Source organism: Lipotes vexillifer, unplaced genomic scaffold (assembly GCF_000442215.2).
Source record: "Lipotes vexillifer unplaced genomic scaffold, Lipotes_vexillifer_v1.1 scaffold1539, whole genome shotgun sequence".
Classification (NCBI taxonomy): Eukaryota; Metazoa; Chordata; class Mammalia; order Artiodactyla; family Lipotidae; genus Lipotes; species Lipotes vexillifer.
In genome coordinates, this window is record NW_006771793.1 from 253,481 (window position 1) to 279,537 (window position 26,057).

Below are 26,057 nucleotides of genomic sequence, written 5' to 3' on the forward strand. Positions count from 1 at the left end.
TTTTAATCCCAGAACCCACCTTTGCTGCATTCATAATGCTGCCATCAAGTACCCTGATAAAAATCTACCAATTTTCTTTCCAGGGCAGAAATTTCAGGCTAAATCAGGGAAAGTCAGATTAACTGCTAACATACTAGTGACACACTTATGGTGATTGTAATATAATTACCTCTAAGAAATAGTGAACCACATACGTGCAAATAATGTAATTTTCAGTTTTATTGCAAAGGAAAATGTAGGATGTGGCAGCCATTAAGTTTTTCCAACAGTGAAATGATAGAGTTTTAAAAAATACAGCAATACTGTATTTCACTAATGTGGAAGCTACAAGGCAAGTTAATTTAGAGTTAAGTCAAAGGTGAAAGTAATGTATTTTCTGAGAGGAAGGAATTGGCCATGTTTCTAAACCATTTTATGGTCTGAACCAACCGTTGAAAGGGCTACTTTATCTTCACTGTGTGGTGTTCCCTAACCCTTACACTGGCATAAAGTACAACACCTAACTTTTCCTGGGGTAAGAGTTTCATCAGTTCAGAGTTTCTCTGCCCTGGAACTCAAAAACAAATATCATCAATGGGCTTCCCTGGTGGCGCAGTGGTTGAGAGTCTGCCTGCCGACGCAGCGGACACGGGTTCATGCCCGGTTCCGGGAAGATACCACATGCCGCGGAGCAGCTGGGCCCGTGAGCCATGGCCGCTGAACCTGTGTGTCCGGATCCTGTGCTCCGCAATGGGAGAGACCACAACAGTGAGAGACACGCGTACCATACACACACACACACAAAATCATCAACAGAAACTAAAGTTTTAAATGATGGCCTTTTTCAAAATTATAGTATTTCTGATGAGTACAATTGCTGATTTTTATAACATACCAACTAAAATTCAAATGGAGATGTCAAAAGGTTTAAAACTCCCCTGCAACCTCCCTAAGTATATGTTAGACATTGAAACCGATGAAGAAATACTGAGTTTTACTGGAATAAAATTTCCATGGGAATGGGAAATTTTATTGGAATAAAATTTTCCATGGAATGGGAAAGCTGAGACCCTAAAGTTTCTACTGTGCATCTACTTTATTTTTGAAAATAATTGGTTACAATGGTCCACGAACATTAGTGCATCAGTAAATCAATTTTGGACCATAAATTTGTACTGGAAACAGGACACAGTCTCTGTTTTCTGGTGATTATTTATCTCAATTTATCATGCAGTATGTGACTATGACTAAATTAAATCATCCTGAATAATTGGAAGTAATTGAAGATCGTTCTTTACTGCCTACATGTAGGTTAAAATATTTTACTTTAGGATTAAGAAAAGTAAGTTGGTATTTTTCTTATTACAGCATAATTCATTTTCGTTATAAGGACTCAGAATATGCAGATTAACACAATAATGACAATATGTCCAGAGACAACTACCATTAATATAATTTTGGGAAGTATAATTTCATCCATGTTTATAATTTGATTTTTGTTTATCAACTGTATCAGTCAGGATCCAGTCAGGAGAGGGGAACCACACAGTGGTTTGAACAGGAAATGTTTAATATAGTTTTTTTTTTTTTTTTTCGGTACGCGGGCCTCTCACTGTTGTGGCCTCTCCCATCGCAGAGCACAGGCTCCAGAGATCTTCCCGGACCGGGGCACGAACCCGTGTCCCCTGCATCAGCAGGCGGACTCTCAAACACTGCGCCACCAGGGAAGCCCCCATAGCAGCCTTTGTATTAGCAAAATAATCTACTGGATTCAGTGGAAGACACGAAAGTGTGCAAACCTTTCTAATTGTCAGCTGGAGATCTTTCGATACTAATGCTTGAATTTTTTTTCTTAACCCTCGTCCTTTATTTATGTTTATGTCTTTTTAACTCTGTTAAACTTTCTATATGGTTCAGGATGATAGTGATCTACAAATGAGGAGTCTCTGCTAGACTGCTTATCCACTCACTATCTTTGTCCTCCGATAACTTACCAGTTGGTCAAATAAATCGACCTTGAGGTATAAATAAGAATACTTTTCCAAATAGTCCACTTGGCCTTGTAATGACACATATCTATACGTCAATAAAAGGAAACCAACTATGTTTTGCAGTGAGCTTTGAAAGCGTTTCCCCACCTTAGCTGCATCAAATACACTCACGGCGGAAACAACCAATGCATGGCCTGCCATTTCCAGAGGCTCCATCTGCAAAATCAAAACTGCTTATTACAGGGGAGGGAAGAATTTTCATTCTACTCATTTTGAAATCTTCTGAAAAACTTAAGGAAACAAAGCCAACATGAAAGGTCATTGTTGAAAGGAAAAATTAAATGTGCAGCGAGTGTTGCTTTTAAAAATTAGGAGTTCCTAGATAATATGTGATATATATAACTCAACATTTCTTGAAATGATTTTTTACTACCCTGCTAAAAGTGAACAAATTCGGACAACACTTTCAGAAATATCAGATTGTGAACTCTTTAAGATGTAAAAACATTTGAATTACAGAAATTAAGAAATAAGTAACAAGTAAATAATATTAACATAAACTATCAATAGTCATTTAACATATATCTGCAATAATTTTCCTATTTTATAAACACCTATACTGTGCACCATCTGCTGATACTTATTTTAATTCATAAAAAGACGACATTTAAATTAAAATGTAAGTGACAGAATCAGAACAAAAGGGAAAGGGCAGGAGAATAAACTGAATAAATTCCAAATATGACTTCTAAAGGCAGACAATATAAAAGCTAAAATCTTAGTTTAAGCCTTACACTCTTTAAACACAGTAATTATAGGACATCTGCTGGGAACACAGCTTTGCTATTGGGTAACATTAATTGCCCTGTAATATTTCCTGACACTCCCCAAAATATGCCCCATTGCTTATAATTCATTCACATTTCAGTACCATTATGAACTTCTAATTCAAACACTCAAGACAGAACAAGGAATGGGTGACCTTGAACAATCACCCTCTCAGTGAACAGAATTTATTTTGTGCTTTTCAAAGATGTAGTTGCTTTCCTGAGACAGTGACTGATGTAGTGAATAGTATTCCAAAATCAAGCAAATGCAAACAAGGGAAAAAAAATTATGGAGTAAACCCGAGGTTCCTTCCTTCTCGTTATTCTTAGAATATTGATGAAAGCTTTCCATATATTATGCTTTCTACAGGGAAAATAAAAAAAGAAGTGTGAAGTTCAAGCAAAAAACAAATCCTCTTTATAATGGAGACAATTGAGTCCTGGATAGTCAAGTATACATCCAAACAGTGATTTCTTCTTTATTTCAACATGTGAGAACCTTTAAGAATCCCATCAATTGAGAGCCAGAAGAAACATTCACTTCTCATAGCAAAATGGTGGGAGTTGAATGAACGGCTCCTCAGGGGGCTCCTTGTGCAAAATATTTTAAGCACCGTCTGCCAAGTTAACAGTCCCTCCTGTGCGCCACCTCCTTGTTTCTTAAGAAATTTGAATTTTTCAAGAAATGTTGTACTCTTGGCCTTTTCTAATATGGAATGCATTAAGAGAAAACCCATAAATAAGTGCTTACATATGCTCATGAGAAAGAAAGCAGACACCTCGAATTGATGCATTTGCCAACAGAGGGGAGAGGGAACAGGCAAAACTAAGAAGGAAGGCAGCGGAAGTTGTAAATGATTGGGCCAGCCCGCATTCACACTGTCCTTCTTGGATGTATTGGGGAAAGTACTCTGGTTTGGTGCAACCCAGTTAGAAATGCAGGAAGAAAGAACGCAGAAAAACACATTAGGTGGGAGCAATTCCCATTGAGTAAAGAGTGTTAGCTTTTTTCCCATGTGTTTGAAAGTCCCAGGAAAGAAAGTGAAAATGTACACTGATTTAATATAACCATCCCCCACCAAAAAGGAAAGCAAAGTTTGAATTGCCTCAGTGATACGAGACCCTAGAAAACAATTGCACAACAGTACAGAAATGAAGAAAATTGGCATCGACCTAAAACTGCTCTCATGTATCAAAGTCTCTGGTTATTCTTCCAGCTTCTCCTCTTCTTCTTTTAAAATGTTATTCCTCTTCTGTCATTTATTACAGTTAAAACTGATAATATGATCGTTTTATCCAATGTTTAGAGAAAATGGCTTGCGAGATAATTCTTTTTAATTGTGCCATAATCCTCCTCTACTTGGGTGTGAATCCAGCTCATTTCAAAAGTTTTACTACTGTGTCACTTTTTTTCACATAGGAAAAGCCCCAAAACATTAATTATATTAATTATGTAAGCGCTTCTTTGTACACCTTCAGTTCAAGATCTTAGTTTTAACTATTTCAGCTTAAGAAAAAATAAAATAGAATTCATCCCTATCACCCTCACCTCACCATGTATTTTTCTTATTCCCTTCTTTCTTCTGCAAATTTGGACTGTTTTCAGGGATATTATACTGCACAGCATTAGGGAAACTTATGTTAGAACACATGTTGTATCATAGAAAAAAACCTTAAGATAGCAAAAAAAAAAAGCCCCAAAGAAACCCTCCCTGAATGATAAAGAAACAGAAATCTTAGAAAGCTGAGAGTGAGAGGTTGAGAAAGAACCTGAGAACATTTACTTCCCAACACCTGGGGAGAGGTACAGAAAATAAACAGGAAAGGTAAAATAAAATTACTCCAAATCAGCCCCGATGGAGCCTGAGAGGATAACTTACCACTGCGAGATTTCCTTGAGGACTGAGGTGATTCTAGGATCGCTATGCAAAGCACTGTACAGCACGGAGCAGGGAAAAATGATCAACCATCTATGTGCTGGGCCCATACTGGGGGCTGTTTATGAAATCAGATTACCTATGAAGACATTGCAATATAGTTAGCCTAACAAAACAAATGCCTAATATACTTTACTAGCCTCAAGGCAGGTACTAATAGGATCATGTCTAATGTGTACAGATGTATATTTATCTACAAAAAGTAGAACTCTCAGCTTGCTTTCCTCAAGGTTTCATCTTGCTATTTCTAGAAAATTCAGAGGAGAGTCTCCCCTATTTTCTGCACAGTCCTTGCATGTCCTTTCATCCCTGCCCCCCTTCTTCCACATCTCTCCTCCGCCCTACACATCCCTGGAAGGTGGGGCCTCCCTGTTACCATCATTCTCTGCCCCCCATGAGAAAAATCCAATGTCCCTTCCAAGGGTTGAGCCCCCCATACACCCCAGGCTCCTCAGCACTGAGGCTCCCAAAGCTTCTGGGCTTCCTACTGCTCTTCCTATTCTAAAGCAATGGGAGAAATGTCCTCCCTGTTCCTCCCTTTGTGCCAGGCATTGCCTCACACAAGATTCATTAGGCCCTGTCTTCTAGAAAAGCCTCACGTGGAACTGTTGTCTTCCCTTATGACCCAGATGGGAGTTCATTCCACAGCAGACCAGACCACATGCTGCTCCCTGCACATTTCATTTTCTGCTGGGTGGCTCTCTGCAAACATTTTCCCTTTGTGTACATGTCCTTCTGTACTTAGTATTGCATCTTATCTTGTTTGAGGGTCTTTACATCTCATCTTTGAACCACAAAAGAAGCTGATGTTGAAGGTGTTCCTATTATCTTTATTTTACAGTGAAAAACTTCAGTGTAGCCAAGTTGAACAACTTGGCCCAAATCATTCAGGGGGCAAGTAGTTCACCAGCCTTAAATATTATGCACATTGCATATCCTACTCTCAATGAACAGTCCTTTAGGAATTGTCTAGATTCCTGAAATGGGCAACATTTGCAGTAAAATGAGATATCTGCTAAACGTTCCAAATTATGGAAAGTAATGTAAAAGATTGTGTTGGAATAGGCACCCACAGAGCAAGGTGTTAATATAACCGTGAGGTGGCTCCAGGAGGTCCTGGGTCCTGATTTTGAGTCAAAGCTCCGTGTTTTCCTTGGAATTACTGTCTACTCCTGAGCATGACTCAGGTCAGATGAGCACTTCCACGTGGCTAGTGGAATCCATGAGCTGCCCACTGTAGCCGCTTCATTGCAGAAGCAAATTTAGGCCTCACTCTCCCAACCTGAAAACTCGGGCCAGCATTTGTACAGCAAAATGACTAAAAGCACAGCTCCTGGGGACACCTCTACCCCTTAAGATCTGTGTGGCTGTGAGCAAGTTACTAAACACTTCCTCCTCTATAAAATGGGTCTCATAACAGTGTCCTCATTACAGATTTGGTAGGAAAATGAAATAAGTTAGCAAGTGTCAAGTGTTCAGAGCAGTGTGTGGTCTATTGTAAAGGCTTTTTAAGTATGATTAAGACAGATTTATGGAAAAGACCACTTCTTACATGAGGCCTTGAGGATGGGAAGTATGGACAAATTTCAGATCACAACTATATTTTATTTCTATAACTTTGGAACGTACTAAATGGCAGACCAAACCTACAAACTCTTCCTATTCAATTTCCATTTGATCTTGGCAAAAATATTCATTTCCCTATATAAAGAAAAAAGGTCCAGAATAGATAACTCGATATCAAATATCTAACTCTTGCAAAATATCATTCTGATGAAAGGAAGGTAAATTAATCAGACTCAAGGTGATTAAATTTCTTTGAAAAGGCACAAAAGAAAGAAAGAAGGAAAAAGAAAGGAGGGAGGGAGGGAGAGAAGGAAGGAAGGAAGGAAGGAAGGAAGGAGGGAAAGAAGGAAGGAGGGAAAGAAGGAAGGAAGGAGGGAAGAAAAAGGAAAGAATAAAAAATCTAGGCAAAGAACTAGAGCTTTGTAGAACCATTTTTATCCAAATCCTAAACATCACTCCACAACATCATGAAATGCCTTGTGCCCATTTAAATGGATGCTTTGTTGAGCTACACAATTCATTATCACTTGAAGACACTCAAATACATTTATATGTAATTTGCTTTTGCATGATTTTATTAAAAGAAGAAACCCTGAGTTTTTTTTTGAATATTTGCCGAATAAAAATAGTCATATCCACTTAAAGGTCAATTCTTGATGTACATTTGCCTACTTTAGGTGATATTTGTGTGCCAATACCTCTAACACGTTTTCTCATAGAAGAATTGAAGAAGTCTCTCTACTAGGTTATTTGGAACGTGGTCCTTGTTTGGAAATAACCTGAAGTACATTGTAAAGACTTTAGGATGTTACTATTTTGGGAAATAAATGAAAGCATTGGCCTATAGCCCACATTCCATTTTATCTGGAAAATTATGTGCCACAAGCCAGGAGGCATAGTTTTTTCTTAGTAAATAGTTAGGCAACTTCACGATGTTAACATCATGGAAAGAAACACAAGAGGGTATCTTCCTTCCAGGGGAAGTAAAATTTCTGGAAAGGTATTTCGTAGTCTTTTCCATATTTTTCCTTCTTTATTTTTTTAAATTACTATCTGTTTAAACTGAAATTGTTTAGATTAAATCACTTCTGCTTCCATGCAGTTTTGATATTTCCTTCTCAGAAACCCAAAGGTTTTCAGCTAAAGTTCAGGTCCTGGTTTAAACGGCATATTTCTGGTTTTCCCACATTTTATTTCAGATGTTGATCCAAGTTCAAATTAGATTCATAGTTTCTGTTCTTTACAAAAACCCCACAAGTTCTATATGGTTATAGATTATGTCTATTTAGAAAAATTGAGGGAGACTAAAAATGATAAGGCATATTATTACACAAACCTCATAATTTAGCCTCCAATGTTCTCTTATTGCCATTTAAGAAAGTAAAGTAAAAATAAAATGAATCAAGCCTAGGATAAGGGAATTTATTTCAATAAAGAAGAACTCTAAAGAAAACACGGCTTCTAGCAAAATTACCATTTTGTATCACAGACCCATTATTGTTGAATATTCAACATGTTTGACCAACCTTCAGTAACACATAATGCAAAGAAAGGCTTGTGCGATCCTTTTATGAAATATTTATTTAGGAAATGAAAGCATAGTTCCATTTAATAATTATATTCTTCAAGAAAATAATTTGGAAGCATTCAAATTTTATTATTTTATCCAACAAATAATGCTGTTCTTTGATTTCATTTTAGTTGGTTTTTTTTTTTTTGCTTTCCCAAGCACTTTTTTTTTTAATTGAAGAGTTGTTGATTTACAATGTTGTGTTAGTTTCAGGTCTATAGCAAAGCGATTCAGTTACACACACACACACACACACACACACACACACACACACACACACACGTATTCTTTTTCTGATTCTTTTCCCTTACAGGTTATTACAAAATATCGAGTATAGTTCCCTGTGCTGTACGGTAGGTCCTTGTTGTTTATCTATTTTATGTTTAGTAGTGTGTATATTTGATCTTACACCTTGAACTCTGCTCATGAGAATTGCACGATGCTTTTCATACCATGGTCTCACCAGGCTTATTCCTTTAGTGTGACCTACAAGGTTCTCAATCGTCCCCTTTCTCATCTTGAACCTGAGGTTGCCAGGTACCAAGTGAGTAAGCTCACGACTACCACACAGGAGCTCGTTTCCAATTATACAGACAACTGTCAACAGATCAAATGGTTGAAAGAACAACCAGTGGAAGGAAGTCTGTGCTGTGAGAAAGGCACGACCTGGGTTCAAATCCCACCTGTATCACTTACCGCATTTACCCATATCACAGAATATTAGGAATTAGTGTCATCAGTAAAATCTGTTACAAGGGATGCCACACTCAGAGGAGGTCTGTAAGTTTCTGCGTATGAAGCTGGCTGGGTCTGGTGATGTGCCCAGGACCCTCTGGTCTGGCCGCCACGCAGGTGATGAGAGCAAACGCAGGGATGCTGACCGTACGGCATCCTTGAGAGAACAGGGTTGACAGCAGGTAGGAGAAGGTCATACATTTGTCTGGAAATGGAACCCAAGCAACTTTTGATGAGGTCTAGAAAGAAGAAAGAGGGATATAAAGGTCTCTGTGAAGAAAGTAATAACTAGTTACAGCTTCTAAAACAATGTAAGAATTCTCACCTCATTAAAATGTTGGCAGGGACACATCTTAGAAGCTATTATCAATGCATAAATTTAAAAAAGCAATACGTTTTATCATTTCACAAACTCATTCCCTGGGAATTAAGGGCAAGATATATTCATCCCAGAGTGTTGAAATTTGCAAAAAATTTCATAATGTGTGTGCATGCGGTTTTATTTTATTTTTCTAAAGTTATTTATTTGCACTTTAATGTTTCACCTATTTGTATTTATCTATATTTACTGTAATAAATATCTATTCCATACCTACTACACACCAAGCACCATATTAAATATAGGGATGAAAAAACATTAGTGTCAGCTCTTGAGCAGCTTACAATATATTTCGCAGGGACAGATCATAACATTCATGAATTTACAGGAGAAATTACTGCAGATTTATAAACAAAGTGCTACAGGAATGACAAGGATGGAATAAGCCTGATTGGGCCAGAGGAGAAGGAGTTTAAAAAATACACAGAGAAGAGCATTGAGGTGGGCAATGAGGAACGGAGAGTATTCTATGCTTTCTAGAATCATAAAGTACTACTGCTAAAACGACTTTTGCAATTATTAAGCTTAATTACCTCATTTTAAAGATGAGGAAAATGAAACTTGGAGCTGTTAAATGATTTGCTGAAAAGCTTATAAAGGCAAAAAATAGTAAGAATCCACGGAACTTGATTTCCAGGTTCCTGGACTTTTTTTTTTTTGGCTGCGCCATGAGGCATGCAAGATCTTAGTTCCCTGACCAGGGATTGAACCCATGTCCCCTGCAGTGGGAGCGTTGAGTCTTAACCACTGGACCTCCAGGGAAGTCCCTTGGACTTTCCATTTTAGACTGTGGCCCCAACTTCACGAATCCCACCCCTATGCCCAATTCAGGCTAATTAACGTAGGTTCATTATTGAACAGGAAAATACTTAAACTTAACTATTTAAAGGAGGTAATGACTAAAGCAAAACTCCAGAAGTAATACTCTTAGCCATGGTTTCAAGATATTCCCAGTTATTTACTTCATTGCTAGGTAATATGATATTATCTAGACACTACTTAGTTTGGTGCAAAAGGAAGTATAATACTATTTACCTTTTGATTGAATGCCAGAGATCGTTAATTGACAAGTGTTACTTATGATTTAAAACATCCCTTGAAACTCATAACCGTCTGACTCCTACTTGCTCAGGTCCAGCAACTTTGAATTGGGCCTTTTGCCATGTCTGACAGATGGTCAGAAATATAAGTAGCCAAAATGCCATATATGTGCACTGACTGTGAAAATTTGGGGTCTGAGTCTCAGCTTAATCACCACATGGCTTTCAATGCTGATTTCCACAAATGTGATTAAAGAGATGTGTGTAGGAAAAATGGCTCTTCGCTTGGTGGCTACATATAGATGTTCAAAATCTCCCGGTGCCCTGTGCTTCTCTTTATGGAGAATCCTATTCATTTTTAAAGCTACAGATAATTGCATTTTGAATGTCGACCTCCACATATTTTAAGCATTTGCTTTTATTTGGATGCACCTTAATCCCAGAGCAGCCAGCCAACAAATCTGGCACTCAAGTATGGAATGCAGCCATGCTATGCTCTGGGGTAGAAAGGGCACAATGTTGATATCATTTAGATTTAATATTTTTTTATAAGAAGTAGATATTATTGCAATATTTGAAGTTGAAGACCGTGTTGATAGCATTATTGACCAAATGTTTACATAGGTTTTAATAAATTAACAAAATGAAGGAATGGCTTATCACATTATTTGGGCCATTTGAAATAATGCATTTGATTTGGCCCTGTGGTGATCAAATAGCAATTATTAACTGCTCATTCATTAGCTGTTATAATAGCATCAATATAACCATATATGGATCAACTTGGTTAAAAGCTGTAGGGACTGTGCTTCTTCATTATGTCTCCTACACAGTCTTTTTAAAGAAGCCAGAGATTGAGCTCAATTTTATTCTCACTTTCAATATAACTAATAGGAGTACAGTCTATTAATTAAATGCCACTATGGTTATTAGTATCAGTGAATACATTGCAAGGTATACAAATCCTATAATACATACTAGGATCTTTTTAATGCATGCCAAATTGTATATTTGCATCCTGAAAACTATCAAATTTTATAAATGCTTCTTTTCATTTCTATTAAGTGTGGTTTTTATATTTTTCCCTTTCAATCACTGATGAAAAATTGTTTAACATTTCAACACTTATTCTGACACAGAGCACAACAAAACATCTATTTTTCCCCCACTTAATTCTAGCTCACTGATTATGATTAAATGATGATCTTAACATTAATCATTAACATGAAATATTAGGGGATCAGATGGGAAATAAAATTTAGCATCATTTATGCTTTCATATTACACAAGAATGATAAAATTTTATGATGCATAGTACTGGAGCATCTTGTGGAATAATGTGGTATACATTTAAGCTAATGACAAGAATCATTCATACTTTCTGTAAGACTACCATACACCAAAGAAAATAACCATACTAATTGATCTTCTCTTTCCGGGAAATGAACTGGGGAAGATGATTGCATGGCTATTTCCTCGTCTTCCAAATGCAAGGACAGTAATAATCACTCAACTCCTTCATTCTTTTCCCAGTTTGAAAAATAGTATGTGGGGGAAGGTCTGGAACGTCACCTGGAATTAAATGATATTTACTAATCTCTCTTCCCGCCCACCTGCCCTTCAAAAGTAGACATTTCTTGATTGGTTATTTGAGGATAGTGGCAATTCCAATGCAAATGGAGATCCTATTTTGCACTTGAACTTACAATGACCCACCTCAGAGCTCTTGATAAGTAGGTCATGATGTAAATCTTTAGAACCAAACAAAGAAAAGCATAGACAATCTAGATTTTCATACATATCTCAAATCTTGACAAAGATATAAAAGTTCAGTCTCACCCTAGCTGGATGGGACAGTGTTAGAGAAAGTGTTTAATTTTTCAGTCTTTTTGCCTTTAGTTCAGTAGTGGCTGAATTGGAAGGGAAGTTGGAGGAAAGAAATTTTACATTTGTTTTTCTACTGATGTGTTTTCCTTAACCCACTCCCTGCATCTACTGTGGAGTATAACACAACGTACACGAAAAGAGTTCCCAAGACTGATGGGGTTCTCTTGAGAGGAAATACATGCTTTCCCACAAGAGATATGTCTAATATTAATATACATCTTAATGTTAATTATATACAAATATAATAACTGTAATTGTTATATATAATTATGTATATAATGTCAATTTCTAAGTATATATTCTCTGTAGTTTGGTAATTTTACTGCTTTGGGGTATAAAGATATGAAGGGTATAGAAGTACTGATAAAGTTTTAAATCCAATCAAGGAAACTTAAAGGATGTTTCCTAATAAATTTGGGGGCAAGTTTGATGATATATCCATCTGGGAAATTTATTGCATAGAAATAAAATAAGAGAAACATAAAAAGAATTATCACTCTAGACCACTATAATACTGGGCAATATTTTATGACAATTTTCAAGCAGACAATCTTTGTCTAGCTTCTTCCTAGACAAATGAGGAACTGAAGCCATTCTATTAGATACTGGACAAAATGGAAAAGAAGAAAATGGTTAACATGGACATCTGTAAATGGTGCTCTTTTAAAAATCAATTGATTATAGCTTATAACTCACATTCATTAACATTATAAAAATGCTACTCTTTTTGTCTGTTTTTGTTTCTGTTTTTATTGTTTAAACCAGTTTCTGTGGGGAGAACCACAGTTAAAAGGACGTTCAACTTTTATTTTTGGTGTGTAAAGGTCTTAGTTCTCTGAAATCACAGCACTGAATTTTCATGTGATCAATTTTATTTGAATCCATTCTCTCAAATTGTGGCTAATGATGTCACTGCCCAGATTGTTACTCCTTGACATTTTTCGTATATCATCACTGATACCCGACTGTCCAATGAATACTGCCATGCTCTCTTACTGTTTTTTCTCAATTCCATGATCACAAGTCACCTTTCATGAGGACCACTGAAACCGATGTCTTCCTGTCTCTCCCCATTACACGTGATTCTTTCACGATCAGCAGATATCTTTCTAAACCAAAGAGGAATCTGTCACTTCAGTAACTTTGGCTGTTCCCACCCTCCCTCAAGCTCAAAAGTAAAGCCTAGATTTCTTGGCTTATGAATGGAAAACCTTCAAGGTCTGCCACTTACCATCACCTTTGGGCTCTTCCTTGACCATTCTCTCTCATAAAACTTAAACTCCAACCACACCAAATTTCTTCCCTTTCCCAGTGAAAATGCCACTCTTGATAATTTTGTGTTTTAACCACACACACACAAAAATGTTAAGCTTGGAATAAAAATATTTTTCCTGTTTTTTTTTTCCTTCTATTTCCCTATTCTAGGGAAAGCTTTAGATTGTTGACATGAATGTACAATATAGGATAGATATTATTATGAACCTTCAAGTAGCTGATCTTTGATGCAAAATGCTTTTGATGTTCCCACAATATATTGCTTAACATATATTAAGACACATACTAACAGGCCCTCTGAGTTATATCAATACTTCTACATGGCTATAAATAGAAAGGCAGGTGGAGGGGAGCTGCAAAGATCTTGAGAGCAGAACCAGCCCCTCTTCCCTGTTCCCATCTAATGCATCTTTATTCCTTGGCTACTCACGTTTCATGACTGGATCAGGCACACCTGCCTCTGCTGTCTCAATAAAAGAACAGGAAATGCAACCAAAGTTTAAAATGAATGAATGCATAAATCTAAGATTTTTAACAAAGAAAACACTAGTATATCAATTAAATTTCTTATTCTATTCTCCTCAAGTCAAGAGATGAGTGATTTCTCTCATTATTAGGTCTTCTCTAAAAATGAAAGTAACACAAGGTAGGGGCATCGCACTGTAGATTTGTCATGTCCTTGTTTATAACCCCCTGCATCGTGTCTACTCTTGTGTCAGGCCATACAGTCCCCTGATCATCACACGGTATTTCCTATTGATTGCTTAGGACTCAGCAGCACATGTGAAGGTTGTTAAATCCTCTAGAAATTCACATCTCACTGGGGTTGACCCAGGCCACTGATGAGCCCTTCAGCTTTACATATCATGAACTTGGTCCTTTGAAAATATTTATTTTCATTACTTTGTGATTTCATCCATTTCTTCTTGCTTAGCTTGACTGTCCCCTGAGTACCAATACCACTGGCACCCCACATATTTTTCCTTGTTTTATCACTTTGGGTGAAATATATTTGTTTGTGTGAGTTAGATCTTAAACATTGTCAGCAAGATGATTTTTTTTTCTTCATTGCTGCTGCTTTCTTGAAATCTCTGCAGAAGTGTAACTCAGTTTGTACTCCTGAGTTTACTAATTATTCACTACACTGCCTAATGGGACTATCATTCCAAATTTCATCATATATTTATATAGCAATAAAACTCTTTATAGACAACTAAGGCACAACAGTACAAGACAACTACCAATTCAGTTGCTGATTTCACTTCTTCCAAATTTCTTATGATGATACATAAGAAATAGAATATGTATATTTAGTTCCTTATTGCTTTTTAATAGTTCATTAAAAAACCCCATTTAGCACCATGGGTCCTGGGTGAATTTTATTCCTTCTTTCATTGGTTTCTTCTTTCATTGGTTACTGTACTGTGTCACATGTGATTATGCCATAAGCAAAATTTCTTAAAGTTACTTTTAAATAGGTACTGGTATTTTAATATTTAGATTCAGGAAAAACCCTGATGTCCTTGGAAATGTGTTGCTGTTAGAATTAGTAGAAGTAACCTACATATGTAATTAGTTTTTAATAAATGCATTTTGAAAATAAATATGAGTAAATTAACTTTAATCTACCATGCTTCCCACACACTAGATATTTCTATTTAATATCTTTTGGATTGAACTCCAAACATTAAACAATGTGTGCTTCTTTTGTCATCACCATGACATTCACTAGATGATAAGATGGCAAATAGACACTTTCTTTCAGAATCTGCTATAATCTTTGTGTGAACTCCAGAATTAATAAATGTCTTAAATTTTACATAGCATTTTAGGGATATATTTGCAGCTTTAAAATGGAGAGTTCGTTTTAAAACCATGTTGAGAATTAGCCAAATTCCTCTGTCTCCTCCTCATTTCCAGTGTCACTCCTCACTACACAGTTGCCACGCTTGGTCCTTTCTGTTTGTCCTGGAGGGACATGGATGCCCCACGTCCCATCTGATGAAACACCCACTTAATGGAAAACATACATAATGATATATGTGGATGAACACATTTGGCATGAATATTAACATGTACATACAATTAACCTTCATTAACATTTTTTTTTTTTTCTTTGCGGTATGCGGGCCTCTCACTGTTTTGGCCTCTCCCGTTGCGGAGCACAGGCTCTGGACGCGCAGGCTCAGGGGCCATGGCTCAAGAGCCCAGCCGCTCCGTGGCACGTGGGATCCTCCCGGACCAGGGCACGAACCCGTGTCCCCTGCATCGGCAGGTGGACTCGCAACCACTGCACCACCAGGGAAGCCCCAACATAATTTTTAAATGTGAAAAAACATACCCTCTTAAGGTTGAATTTAAAGAAGAAATGGCTTTATGTTTTAATACTTCTCTTTCTATGCCAGAGAATTAAATTGTGGAAAGAATTCACAATAGTACTGAATTTAATCTTCTTTCCAAGGAGCAGTTGAGGTGAAGGACATGCACGGAGGAAAGGGAATCACAGGGCAGAGCCAGAGGCACCTAAAGAGCTGTCCAGAAAAAAACCTTGCTTTATTGTTTAAAGAAGCAAAGACAACGCTCAGGTTTTCTGGGTTTTATAAAATGCTCATGTAGGAGGACCTTAAAGATGGCGGAAGAGTAAGACGTGGAGATCACCTTCCTCCCCACAAATACATCAGAAATACATCCACATGTGGAACAACTCCTACAGAACACCTACTGAACGCTGGCAGAAGACCTCAGACCTCCCAAAAGGCAAGAAACTCCCCACATACCTGGGTAGGGCAAAAGAAAAAAGAAAAAACAGAGACAAAAGCATAGGGACGGGACCTGCACCAGTGGGAGGGAGCCGTGAAGGAGGAAAGGTTTCCACACACTAGAAGCCCCTTCGCGGGCAGAGATGGCGGGTGGCGGAGCGGGGAGCTTCGGAGCCGCGGAGGAGGGCGCAGCCACAGGGGCGCGGAGGGCAAAGCGGGGAGATTCCCGCACAGAGGATTGGTGCCGACCGGCACTCACCAGCCCGAGAGGCTTGTCTGCTCACCCGCCGGGGCGGGCGGGGCTGGGAGCTGAGGCTCAGGCTTTGGTCAGATCCCAGGGAGAGGACTGGGGTTGGCAGCGTGAACACAGCCTGCAGGGGTTAGTGCGCCACGGCTGGCCTGGAGGGAGTCTGGGGAAAAGTCTGGACCTGCCGAAGAGGCAAGAGACATTTTCTTGCCTCTTTGTTTCCTGGTGCGCGAGGAGAGGGGATTCAGAGCGCTGCTTAAAGGAGCTCCAGAGACGGGCGCGAGCCGCGGCTGACAGCGCAGACCCCAGAGACGGGCAGGAGACGCTAAGGCTGCTGCTGCCGCCACCAAGAAGCCTGTGTGCAAGCACAGGTCACTATCCACACAGCCCCGCCCGGGAGCCTGTGCAGCCCGCCACCGCCAGGGCCCCGGGATCCAGGGACAACTTCCCCGGGAGAACGCATAGCGAGCCTCAGGCTGATTTAATGTCACGCTGGACTCTGCCGCCGCAGGCCCGCCACGCACTCTGTACCCCTCCCTCCCCCCGGCCTGAGTGCGCCAGAGCCCCCGAATCAGCGGCTCCTTTAACCCCGTCCTGTCTGAGAAAAGAACAAACGCCCTCCGGTGACTTACACTCAGAGGCGGGGCCAAATCCAAAGCTCAACTCCAGGAGCTGTGCGAACAAAGAAGAGAAAGGGAAATCTCCCCCAGCAGCCTCAGAAGCAGCGGATTAAATCTCCATAATCAACTTGATGTAACCTGCATCTGTGGAATACCTGAATAGACAGTGAATCATCCCAAATTGAGGAGGTGGACTTTGGGAGCAACTGTAGGCTAGGGGTTTGCTATATGTGAACTGACTAGTTTCTGATTTATATGGTAATCTGAGTTTAGTTTTTAGCATTTGTTATCATTGGTGGATTTGTGTATTGGTTTGGTTGCTCTCGTCTTTCTTTTTTCTAATTACTTTTTTTATTTGAAAAATATATTTTTTAATTTTTAATTTTAATAAAATTATTTATTTTATTTTTTCTCTTTCTTTCTTTTTTTCTTCCTCACTTTTCTTCTGAGCCATGCGGCTGACAGTGTCTTGGTGCTCTGGCCAGGTGTCAGGCCTGAGCCTTTGAGGTGGGAGAGCCAAGTTCAGGACACTGGTCCACCAGAGACCTCCTGGCCCCATGTAATATCAATCGGTGAGAGCTCTCCCAGAGATCTCCATCTCAACACTAAGACCAGCTCCACTCAACGACCAGCAAGCTCCAGTGCTGGACACCCTATGCCAAACAACTAGCAAGACAGGAACACAACCACAACCATTAGCAGAGGGGCTGCCTAAAATCACACTAAGTTCACAGACACCCCAAAACACACCACTGGCCATGGTCCAGCCCACCAGAAAAACAAGATCCAGCCTCATCCACCAGAACACAGGCACCAGTTTCCTCAACCAGGAAACCTACACAACCCACAGAACCAACTTTAGCCACTGGGGAAAGACACCAAAAAACTGGGAACTACGAACCTGCAGCCTGCAAAAAGGGGACCCCAAACACAGTAGGTTAAGCAAAATGAGAAGACATAGAAACACACAGCAGATGAAGGAGCAAGGTAAAAACCCACCAGACCAAACAAATTAAGAGGAAATAAGCAGTCTACCTGAAAAACAATTTAGAGTAATGATAGTAAAGATGATCCAAAATCTTAGAAATAAAATGGAGGAATACAAGAAAGTTTTAACAAGGACCTAAAAGAACTATAGTGCAAACAAACAATGTTGAACAACACAATAAATGAAATTAAAAATTCTCTGGAAGGGATCAACACCAGAATAACTGAAGCAGAAGAATGGATAAATGACCTGGAAGATAAAATAGTGGAAATAACTACTGCAGGGCAGAATAAACAAAAAAGAATGAAAAGAATTGAGGACAGTGTCAGAGACATTTGGGACGACATTGAACGCACCAACATTCGAATTATAGGGGTCTCAGCAGAACAAGAGAAAAAGAAAGGGACTGAGAAAATATTTGAAGAGATTACAGTTGAAAACTGCCCTAATATAGGAAAGGAAATTGTCAACCAATTCCCGGGAGCACAGAGAGTCCCATACAAGATAAATCCAAGGAGAAACATGCCAAGACACATATTAATCAAACTATCAAAAATTAAAAACAAAAAATTTTAAAAGCAGCAAGGGAAAAGCAACAAATAACATACAAGGGAATGCCCATAAGAGTAAAAGCTGATCTTTCAGCCAAAATTCTGCAAGCCAAAAGGGAGTGGCAGGACATATTTAAATTGATGAAAGGGAAAAACCTACAACCAAGATTACTCTACCCAGCAAGGATCTCCTTCAGATTCGACAGAGATATTAAAACCTTTACAGACAAGCAAAAGCTAAGAGAATTCAGCACCACAAAACCAGCTTTACAACAAATGCTAAAGGAACTTCTCTAGGCAGGAAACACAAGAGAAGGAAACGGACCTACCAAAAACAAACCCAAAACAATTAAGAAAATGGGATTAGGAAAATACATATGGTTAATTACTTTAAATGTAAATGGATTAAATGCCCCCAACCAAAAGTCACAGACGGCTGGATGGATACAAAAAGAAGACCTGTATATATGCTATCTAAAAGAGACCTACTTCAGACCAAGGGACACATACAGACTGAAAGTGAGGTGATGGAAAAAGATATTCCATGCAAATGGAAATCAAAAGAAAGCTGTAGTAGCAATTCTTATATCAGACAAAATAGACTTTAAAATAAAGACTATTACAAGACACAAAGAAGGACACTACATAATGATCAAGGGATCAATCCAAGAAGATATAACAATTGTAAATATTTATGCACCAAACATAGGAGCACCTCAATACATAAGGCAAATGCTAACAGCCATGAAAGGGGAAATCAACAATAGCACAATACTAGTTGGGAACTTTAACATCCCACTTTCACCAATGGACAGATCATCCAAAATGAAAATAAATAAGGAAACACAAGCTTTAAATGACACATTAAACAAGAGGGACTTAATTTATATTTATAGGACATTCCATCCAAAAACAACAGATACACTTTCTTCTCAAGTGCTCAAAGAAAATTCTCCAGGATATATCATATCTTGAGTCAGAAATCAAGCCTTGTTAAATTTAACAAAACTGAAATTGTATCAGTTAAATTTTCCAACCACAACACTATGAGACTACATATCAATTGCAGGAAAAAATAGGTAAAAAAAATACAAACACATGAGGCTAAACAATACTGTACTAAATAACAAAGAGATCACTGAAGGAATCAAAGAGGAAATCAAAAAATACCGAGAAACAAATGACAATGAAAACATGATGACCCAAAACCTGTGGGATGCAGCAAAGCAATTCTAAGAGGGAAATTTATAGCAATACAATCCTACCTCAAGACACAAGAAACATCTCAAATACACAACCTAATGTTACACCTAAAGCAATTAGAGAAAGAAGAAGAAAAGAAAACCAAAGTTAGCAAAAGGAAAGAAATCATAAGGATCAGATCAAAAATAAGTGAAAAAGAAATGAAGGAAACAGTAGCAAAGATCAATAAAACTAAAAGCTGTTTCTTTGAGAAGATAAACAAATTTGATAAACCATTAGCCAGACTCATCAAGGAAAAAAAGGGGAAGACTCAAATCAACAGAATTAGTAATGAAAAAGAAGTAACAACTGACACTGCAGAAATACAAAGGATCATGAGAGATAACTACAAGCAACTCTATGCCAATAAAAGGACAAGTTGGAAGAAATGGACAAATTCTTACAAAAGAACAACCTTCTGAGACTGAGCCAGGAAGAAATAGAAAATATAAACAGACAAAGCACAAGCACTGAAATTTAAACAGTGATTAAAAATCTTCTAACAAACAAAAGCCCAGGACCAGATGGCTTCACAGGCGAATTCTATCAAACATTTAGAGAAGAGCTAACACCTATCCTTCTCAAACTCTTCCAAAATATAGCAGAAGGAAGAACAGCCCAAACTCATTCTATGAGGCCACCATCACCCTGATACCAAAATCAGACAAAGATGTCACTAAAAAAGAAAACTATAGGCCAATATCACTGATGAACATAGATGCAAAAATCCTAAACAAAATACTAGCAAACAGAATCCAGCAGCACATTAAAATGATCATACACCATGCTCAAGTGAGGTTTATCCCAGGAATGCAAAGATTCTTCAATATATGCAAATCAATCAATGTGATACACCATATTAACAAACTGCAGGATAAAAACCATATGATCATCTCAATAGATGCAGAAAAATCTTTTGACAAAATTCATCACCGATTTATGATAAAAACTCTCCAGAAAATAGGCATGGAAGGAACTTAACATAATAAAAGCCATATATGACAAACCCACAGCCACCATCATTCTCAATGGTGAAAACTGAAACCATTTCCACTAAGATCAGGAATAAGACAAGGTTGCACACTCTCACCATTATTATTCAACATAGTTTTGTAAGTTTTAGCCACAGCAATCAGAGACGAAAAATAAATAAAAGTAATCCAAATAGGAAAAGAAGAAGTAAAATTATCACTGTTTGCAGATGACATGATACTATACATAGAGAATCCTAAAGATGCTACCAGAAATCTACTAGAGCTAATCAATGAATCTGGTAAAGTAGCAGGATACAAAATTAATGCACAGAAATCTCTTACCTTCCTATACACTAATGATGAACAATCTGAAAGACAAATTAAGGAAACACTCCTCTTACCACTGCAACAAGAAGAACAAAATACCTAGGAATAAACCTACCTAAGGAGACAAAATACCGTATGCAGAAAACTATGACACTGATGAAAGAAATTAAAGACAATACAAACAGATGGAGAGATATACCGTGTTCTTGGATTGGAAAAATCAACATTGTGAAAATGACTATACTACCCAAAGCAATCTATAGATTCAATGCTATCCCTATCAAGCTACCAATGGCATTTTTCACAGAACTAGAACAACAAATTTCACAATTTGTATGGAAACACAAAAGACCCTGAATAGCCAAAGCAATCTTGAGAAAGAAAACGGAACTGGAGGAATCAGGCTCCCTGACTTCAGACAAACTACAAAGCTACAGTAATCAAGATAGTATGGTACTGGCACAAATTCAGAAATATAGTTCAGTGGAGCAGGATAGAAAGCCCAGATATAAACCCACACACATATGGTCACTTTATCTTTGATAAAAGAGACAAGAATATACAATGGAGAAAAGACAGCCTCTTCAATAAGTGGTGCTGGGAAAACTGGACAGATACATGTAAAGGAATGAAATTAGAACACTTGCTAGAACCATACACAAATATAAATTCAAAATAGATTAAAGGCCTAAATGTAAGGCCAGACACTATAGAACTCTTAGAGGAAACATAGGCAGAACACTCTATGACATAAATCACAGCAAGATCCTTTTAGACCTACCTCTTAGAGAAATGGAAATTAAAACAAAAATAAACAAATGGGACCAAATGAAACTTAAAATCTTTTGCACAACAAAGGAAACCACAAACAAGACAAAAAAACAACCCTCAGAATGGGAGAAAATATTTGCAAATGAGGCAACTGACAAAGGATTAATCTCCAAAATATACAAGCAGCCCATGCAGCTCAATATCAAAAAAACAAACAACCCAGTCCAAAAGTGGGCAGAAGACCTAAATAGACATTTCTCCAAAGAAGATATACAGATTGCCAACAAACACATGAAAGGATGCTCAACATCGCTAAACATTAGAGAAATTCAAATCAAAACTACAATGAGGTGTCACCTCACACCAGTCAGAATGGCCATCATCAAAAAATCTACAAACAATAAATGCTGGAGTGGGTGTGGAGAAAAAGGAACCCTCTTGCCTTGTTGGTGGGAATGTAAATTGATACAGCCATTATGGAGAACAGTACGGACGTTCCTTAAAAAACTAAAAATAGAACTACCATATGACCCAACAATCTCACTACTGGGCATATACCCTGAGAAAACCATAATTCAAAAAGAGTCTTATACCATAATGTTCATTGCAGCTCTATTTACAATAACCAGGACATGGAAGCAACCTAAGTGTCCATTAACAGATGAATGGATAAAGAAGATGTGGCACATATATACAATGGAATATTACTAAGCCAAAAAAGAAACCAAATTGAGTTATTTGTAGTGAGGTGAATGGACCTAGAGTCTGTCATACAGAGTGAATTAAGTCAGAAAGAGAAAAACAAATACCGTATGCTAACACATATATTTGGAATCTAAAATTTTTTTTAAATGGTCCTGAAGAACCTAGGGGCAGGACAGGAATAAAGACGTAGACGTAGATAATGGACTCGAGGAAACATGGATGGGGAATGTTAAACTGACAAAGTGAGAGAGTGGCATGGACATATATACACTACCAAATGTAAAATAGATAGCTAGTGGGAAGCAGCTGCATAGCACAGGGAGATCAGCTCGGTGCTTTGTGTCCACCTAGAGGTGTTGGATAGGGAGGGTAGGGGGGAGACGCAAGAGGCAGGGGATATGGGGATATATGTATACATATAGATGATTCACTTTGTTATACAGCAGCAACTAACACAGCAATGTAAAGCAATTATACTCAGTAAAGAAAGATGTTAAAAAAAAATGCCCATGTAGTTCTTATCACTACTGTTTCTTGAGCACCTATCATATAATCTTTATCACCACCATCCATGGAAAGTGCTGCTATCCCTATTTCCAGATGAGGAAACTCAAGCTTGTAGATTTTTCATGATTTGCAAATGTAATACATTATATAAAGGACATGTCTGGGAACCCAAGACAATTTAACTGGCTTCAAAGTCCATTTAGGTCCTCTCTATCATAACGCCTGCTTAATAATTGTATTTAAATCTTTGGGGCTAGGCTCATCTGTTGTGATTTTCCAAACCACATATTTTTGTCTTGTTTAGACTCTCCTAAGTCGTTATTCATTTGACACATAATGACTGATCACCTGATATCTGCTCGGCACCGTGCTGTGTCTGGAATATATCTGCTCTATTTAATTCCCACGTAAGAAAACACTAAGCTTAACTTCTGACGGCCACAAATCCCTCTTCTTTCAATATTTTCTGAAATATAGCAATAAAAGATAATGGTTATGAGCTGAGAACACTGAATATTTATGACAAAGTCTGAAAAGAGTACATTTCACATTCCTAGGTTGTCCAATTGAGATGCCATAAATCACAAGTTTATCAAATATTTTAACCGTAAAAAGGGATCTATTTGTGTCTTTAAGAACGTAGCTTGTTTCTCCTAATAGAATGATCCCGACAATTTTATTATGCGTTAGTTACATAAATGAATCTTTTTTTTTCCTTTTTCTGCTAATGAAGTGCTTTTAGAAATAAATTACTTCAATTTGTGTGTAATGAATAAGGGCATTAAGCACAATCCTGTGAATTGTTCATCTTGACTGCAAGTCACTTATTTTTATCTAGGAATTACCTCATAAATTGTAGAATTGGGCCCTGGCTACTGAGTTCGGCTATACTTCTCACTGTAAATCTCTTTGAAAACTGTTGCAGATTCTACTAGACTGATGGGTTCCACGGTGGCCACTCTGGAATGATTGACAAACACTGATTTATCTAACAATCAGGAAAGTGGGAGATCAGGAGGCTGCAGTGACTGCAGCCACCGAGTGTGAGGATATGTGGATTTGGCTGAGATGTGGGATTAGGAGGCCAGACACAGGCCCCATGCCCCACAACTGCTTAGAACCCGATATTTTCTGATCATTGCTGCTAAAATCCCATTACCACCCAAGGAACTAGAGGCTAAATCGTGATACACCCAAACTTCTGAGCACCATCATGGTCTCTCAACATTCTCAGAGCTGATCTGGCACCTCTACAACTTCCCAACAGGAAACAGCCAGAATCATCAGTAAACTGACTTCAGCCTCTTGGTGCATCTCATTGGAGGAATCTAATTTTCACTGCTACTGTTGCTTGTAAGGGGGACTGGAAAGTACAACGTTTTAAATTTTCGTATTCTGCATAAGAGGCAGGTACACAGAAGGAGGATGGATACTAATTAACCACATCTACCAAAGATCCTGGTAGGTAGTGAATGATATCATTTTACAGTAACTATAATTAGAATAAAGAATTGTCACTGAGAACAAGAGAAATCAGGTTACAAAGGATCAGGCTACTTCTGTGACACAGGCTCTGAAAGTAGCCAAAAGTTTTCAAATTGTTATTTGCGATTTGAAGAATGCATGCTCTCCTATATTGTTATGCTATTCAAACAAACTGGAGTTTATATAAAAGCCTGATAGCTTATTTTAAGATTTTTCTATGAGACATAAGTTCCGGAATAGAAGTGAGTTTTTGTTTGTTCCTTTTGTTTTAACTACAAATGCTGCTACTGTCTTGCTACCAGGTTTCCTTCTATCTCTACATTCTTTCCCCAAGTTACATCATCCACTTCCCTTGCTTTAAATAGCATTTCTATATTTTGATTCCAAAATGAATACTCCAGCCCAGATCTCTCCTTTGCAGGTCAAACTTGCAGGCCCCAATTCATACACAGCATCTTCTCTGAAATGTCTCATAGCCCTGCTCTGAAAATAGAGTCCTGGTTATCTCACCAGGCTAGGGTAGGGGAAACCTGTTTCTCCATGAATTGTACCACCATCCATCCAGTGACACAAGACAGAAATCTGAATTTCTCTCTTGCACATGACATTAAACTCATCACCAAGGCAGTATCCTAATCCAGCAAAAGCGTACTTTTTTTTTTTCAGGTTTTAAAATAAATTTTATTGGGGTATAATTTACAATGTTGTATTAGTTTCAGGTGTACAGCAGAGTGAATCAGTTATACATATATGCATATCCACTCTTTTTTAGGTTATTTTCCCATATAGACCATTACAGAGTATTGAGTAGAGTTATCTGTGCTACACAGTAGGTCCTTGTTAGTTATCTACTTTATATATAGTATAAAATATAACACATACATATTGTGTATGTGTTAATCCCAATCTTCCAATTTATCCATCCCCTCCTTACTCCCCAGTAACCATAAGTTTATTTTTTACATCTGTAACTCCATTTCTGTTTTGTAGGTAAGTTCATTTGTAGCCTGATCAGTTTTGACATAGTCTAAGCTCATGAAATCGTGACCACATGAAAATAGTGAAGATACCTCCAAAGTAAAAGCATACTCTCGATTTACTCTCCCAAGCACATTTTTCCCCAAATTTTCCTCATCCCAATAAATGTAGATGCCTTGGCCTTCTATATCTACCTGATTGCTCAGGCCAAACGCTTAGTCATAATCCTTGACAACTCTGTTTTCCTTCTACCATGTATTCAGTCTATTGGCAGGTCCTGGATGTCCTGTCTCCAGAAAACTCTCCAAATCCATCCCCAATCCTGTGCCTTCATCCAAGCATCCATCCTCTCTCCCCTGCTCTAAACAGATGGCTTCCAACTTTGTTTTACATCTTCTACTGTTGATCTCTATAATCCGTTCTCCATGCAGCCCTGGCCACTGCATGAAGATTAAAATTAAAACCCATTCAGTGGCCTCCAAAACGTGTTATAATCCATCCTCACCCACCTCCTTGACCCATTCTTGGCCTATACCTCTCATCGTTCACTACATCACAGGCCCATTGGACTTGGAAAGTCCCTTACAACACACCCTTTTCTTTCCCAACCCTGACTGTTCCCGTGACTCATGGCATCTAATCTTTCAGGGCTAAGCCTTCATTCACATCACTCCCCTTTGAGAACTTTCTTGAGCACAATGTCTAAATTAGCTTCAT